Source organism: Canis lupus, chromosome 20 (genome assembly GCF_048164855.1).
Source record: "Canis lupus baileyi chromosome 20, mCanLup2.hap1, whole genome shotgun sequence".
Taxonomy (NCBI): Eukaryota; Metazoa; Chordata; class Mammalia; order Carnivora; family Canidae; genus Canis; species Canis lupus.
Window position 1 is genome coordinate 22,828,692 of NC_132857.1, and position 5,295 is coordinate 22,833,986.

Below are 5,295 nucleotides of genomic sequence, written 5' to 3' on the forward strand. Positions count from 1 at the left end.
GGTAGGCATTCTGGTTTACCTTGACTTTCTCGTCTTTCCACATTTTATAAAAACTGCCCTTCTCATCATGTTGGTCTTTCTGGTTCTACCAGGTGAGTATATGATAGGTCAATCTTCGTGTCTTAGGCTTATTTATCATTATCCTTAGACTGCCTCTGAAACATTTTGGATATTTGTTTTTGGACTCTCTGTCATTTCATTTCTCAATTTCACTTTTTTCCTCCAACCAATGCCCACATTTTTTGTTAATTCTCATTTCTAAAATAGCAAAATCACAAACTGAATTCCATTGGATTCCTCCTTGCATTAGTAAAATGTTGACAGCTATTGTTCCCTAATTCGAGGATTCCTAGTATTTCACCCACAGTTGACTCCTGCATCATCACTTCCTGGTCCCAATCTAGAATAAAACACACTATGCTTCCCTTTCTTTTAATGTTGAAAAAAATGCTTGCTCTAAAAAGTGATTATTTTACTCCAAATCTCTCCTTCACTAATCACTTTTTGGATTATTGAATTCCATCATAATCATTAAATAATATATTTTTTCACTTTCCTGAAGCAGTTTTCAGCTTAAACTCATTAGCCTGATCACATGCTTCCTGGTACGTAACTGTTATGGCATTTGTGTAATTTAAACTAGGAATATTCATATAGTGAATTGGTAATAATTCTTGTACTTGGTGAATTGTGTTCTTATGGCAGGTTCTTTTATATTTCCCCTCACAGGAAATATTTTTTTTCCATTTACCCACGTTAATTATAGCATACTTCACTTAGAAATATTGCCAATCAGGGGCACCTGGTTGACTTAGTCAGTTGAGCGACTGGCTCTTGATTTCAGCTCAAGTCAGGATCTCATGACTGAGTGAGTGAGTGGTGAGACTGAGCCCCCGGCCACTGCATGCTCAGCAGTGGGATTCTTTCCCTCTGTTCTCTCTCTCTATCTCTCTCTCTCTCTCTCTCCCTCTCAAAATTACTAAAATAAATATTTTTAAAAATATCTCCAATCAGGGATCCCTGGGTGGCACGGTGGTTTGGCGCCTGCCTTTGGCCCAGGGCGGGATCCTGGAGACCCAGGATCGAATCCCACGTCGCACTCCTGGTGCATGGAGCCTGCTTCTCCCTCTGCCTGTGTCTCTGCCTCTCTCTCTCTCTCTGTGACTATCATAAAGAAATAAAAAAAAAATATGTCCAATCATAACACAACATTATGGGATGTTGGAAGTAGAATTATGTTTACAATTTATTTTTTCTAATTTTTAAAAAAGATTTTATTTATTTATTCATGACACATACACACACACACACACAGAGGGAGAGACATAGACAGAGGGAGAAGCAGGCTCCATGCAGGGAGCCTGAAGTGGGACTTGGTCCTGGGACTCTGGGATCACACCCTGGGCCGAAGGCAGATACTCAACCGCTGAGCCAACCAGGCATCCCATGTTTACAATTTAATTGAAAGCCTCTGTTTTTAAAAATAAAGAACTAGATGCAAAGCTCTGCTACAACTGTCTTTCTACTGTAATGTTACAAGACCTTTGCCCATTGACAACTGTATTCATTGTAATTTTCAAGTGTACAATTCAGTTATATTTAATGAATTCACAGAGTTTTATAACCATCATCACTATCTGTTTTCAGAAGATTTTCATCATTCCAAAAAGGAAGCTCAATATTTATCAGGTTACTCCCTATTTCCTGTCTCTCCAGACCCTGTTAATTACTAATCTAATTTTCATCTCTATTAAGTTACCTGGTCTGGATATTTTATATAAGTGGAATCCCACAATATGTGGCTTTTTGTAATTGACTTCCTTCACTTCGAATGTTTTTAAGGTCAACTCATACTATAACATGTGTCATTCCTTTATATAGCTGAATAATATTCCACTCTATGGATATATCATATTTTGTTTATCCATTCTTCAGTTGATGGATATTTGAGGTCTTTCTACTTGTTAGCCCTTTTGAATACTGCTTCTGTGAACATGTGTATATAAGTTTTTGTGTCTAAGTATTTTCAGTACTCTTGGGAGAATATACCTGGGAGTGGAATCCCTGTGTTAAACAGTAACACAATGCATCACCTCATGAGGAACTGCCAAACTGTTCTCCAAAGTGGCTGTATCACCTGATAACACCTCCAAATTATTCCAGTTTTAAGGGCCTCTGGGTTTCAGACAGAAGCACTGAATCAGATGTCTTTACAATCTTCCATGTAAGTAAATCGCACAACTCAAGGATTATTACCTCTTCCCTTCCCACTTAGTAAGAGCAGGGACACTCTATCATAGTCTTTGTATATCTGAGCCTAGTGTTCTTTCATTTCCTTTAACTTCCCCCATAGTTTTCAATTCTAAACTTTTCCTACTATGATTCTAATCTTTAGCATCATAACCTTGGTGCAACATTGATTGGCTTGGAGCCCTTCCTGTAGAGGCTCCCCTTATCCCTATATCCCTAAGTTGTACCAAAGATGAAACATTCCTTCATGAATCTCTGTGAGAGTTAAACACTGAGGCTTGAGCCCCCTGAGCTGTCCCAAATGGCATGTGTATTGCCAGCCATAAATATAGACGTTAAACTGATTTATGGACTTAGCTTCAAATTCAAAGTGAAAATAACATGAGAGGTGAGGGAAGAGAGGGTGAAAATTATCAATCTCTTTCCTTAAATTTAGTTTATACTATTTAGGTAATTACTTAAAATAACAATAAGGTAAGAGAGAATTACCTAACATTGAAAAGGTATCTCTACCCCAGTATTTTAAAAGACTAGTAATTTGAACACTTTTTCACAGTATTTCTGTTCTTTTTTTTTAACTGTAGTTCATGGCATCATAAGTTTTATAGAAGCTAAATATATCAAGCCTTTGGCCAGCTTTCTCACCCACACACTACCTAGAATTTTTTTTTCTGATTTTCAATGATTCAAGTAATAGTATTCTATCATTTCCAATTGGGAGTAATTTTAGACTTTGGTGTTTCGAGAGGGCATAATTTATTGTGTTTGATATTCAGTTGGATATTTGTTTAAATTTTACACTAAAATCACATATTTGTACCTGTTTTATTCCTTCCTCTTAGGGAATATTTAGCCATGATTTAATTTTTTTTTTCTTTACTCACATATTTCAAGATTTTCTCAGGTGTTTTAAGATTTGAGGAGCAGAGATCCCTGGGTGGCGCAGCGATTTGGCGCCTGCCTTTGGTCCAGGGTGCAATCCCGGAGACCCGGGATCGAATCCCACGTTGGGCTCCCAGTGCATGGAGCCTACTTCTCCCTCTGCCTGTGTCTCTGCCTCTGTGTGTGTGTGTGTGTGTGTGACTATTATAAATAAACAAAAATAAAAAAAAAAAGATTTGAGGTTCAAAGAACAAAATGAGAAGAAAATAAATACTTTTGACTCCCAGTGACATGGAAATGTTACAGAGTGGCTCCCCAAGGAAGGTCAGCCATGGCATGTACTGAGCCCAGTGGTCCAGACCTGCCTCACAGAGCTACCACCATGCTTACAGGTTAGTTTCAAATCCAAGGATCCGTTTTTCTGGGGGTGATTTGGAGGATTAGATAAGAGGGGAAACTTTCAACTACAATTTTGTAAAATACTCAAGGAAATTAAGAAAGAAAATTATCCATGAGTATCCAAGTTGTGTTCACTCCCTGTATGTTTTGCTCTTTTACTTTCACTTTATTTTTCACCATGCATAGACTATGGTGCCGTGCAGATACTTATAGATTGGGGAGGAGGGACTGGTATTTTTTAAATTGAAAACCATGTACGTATTAACCTTTAGGGACCTGTCACCTCTTTGCTGCACTGAGGATTTACATGCTGATCTCCTGAAGTGAGACTCTATTAGATTCCACAAATCTCATGAGTCTGATTTCTGTGTTTCCCAGTTTTCTGCTGAGTGGTTCATGCCAGAATAAAGGTAGTAGAAAACAAGAAGGAAACAAAACAAAACAAAAATCAAAATTATCCACTTAGGAATATTATTTGGAGAGAACAAAGAGCATTAATTAATTTGCCAGTCTCTTAAGATGATGATGGCCGTATGATACTAGGGAAGAGTCTTAGCGAACTGTAATTTCTAGAAAAAGTGAACATAGTTTAATAATTTCTTTATTTTTACAACATAGTCTGAGATTAAACACTTATGTCTTATTTTGAATGCATTATGAGTATATTTAACTCTTGAAATAAATTTGTATATATAATATATAAGTAATATATATATATATGTTTTATACATAGATGTGTATATGGGAAAGTGCCATAATTAATTTAGCAGAATCAGAATAAAGGTGTAATCTCATCACCGTCTATTTTCTGAAAAGGTATATGTGTTTCAGATCAGGGTGATATCTTTCCCCACCAGCTGCTATGCGGTCCCCTTCTCAGTAACCTGGGTAGTTCGTGATTAAATGCTTGCTCTAGGCGGCGAGCAGGCAGCGGAGCCGGGAGCTGGAGGCGCGGCCGCTCGGCCGAACCGCCCGTCCAGGCGCTGCGGGCGGCCGCGGGCAGGTGCTGCTGGAGGGCGGGCTGGGGAGCGCGAGCAGAGCCGCCGCTGCTGCGGGACGTCGCCGGGCCCTGTTCCCGCCCGAGCAAGCCGCGGCAAGCCGGGGGCGCAGGGGGCGCAGGGGGCGCAGGGGGCGCGCCGTCCGCTCCCGCTCGTCCTCCTGCTGTGCGGCGCGTCCTCGCTGACCGCCCGGGAGCCGCGGCGCCGCCTGCGGGAGAGGCTGCGGGACGTGCGCGGCCGCCGGGGGCGCGGGCTGGTCGGGGCGCTGGGGGCCGAGGCCGGCGGAGGACGCGGCGGCGCCCGGCTCGCGGCCCCTGGAGGCGCTGCTGCGCGCGGTGTTCGGCCGCCAGGCGGGTCCCCGTGCAGGCGGCCGCCTACTGCCCCGGCCACCCGGCCTCCAGCCTGGCCGTCCCCGGGCCGCCTGCGGGGCGCTGCAAGCCGCCGGCCCGCGCGACCAGCAGCGGGACCCTGGGCGAGACCAGGCCTCCCCGCACTGCTGGCGTGCTTTTCCTGGGGTCCCTGGAGCTCGGGGAAGGATCCAGATGCCACCTTCCCCAGTGACCCAGCTCAGGATCACCTCCAGGGTCCTGGGGAGGAGCTGTCACTGACAGCCATATGTCCCAGCGGAGACTGTGGGACCCCGGGAAGGGGTCGAGAGCCTGTGATGGACTTGTCCATACTCCTGCTGAGCCCGCTGGAGCCCCCAGATGAAGGCTGGGCTCCCGGGCCACCCGCACTCTAACCTGCACACTGGGGACTGGCTCTT

The 5,295-nt window shown here is 43.5% G+C and overlaps 1 pseudogene; it reads left to right on the forward strand.

Annotated features, from left to right (window-relative positions):
• The first annotated feature begins 4,434 nt into the window (after positions 1-4,434).
• On the forward strand, positions 4,435-5,295 carry LOC140611593 (uncharacterized protein C2orf72-like; annotated as a pseudogene).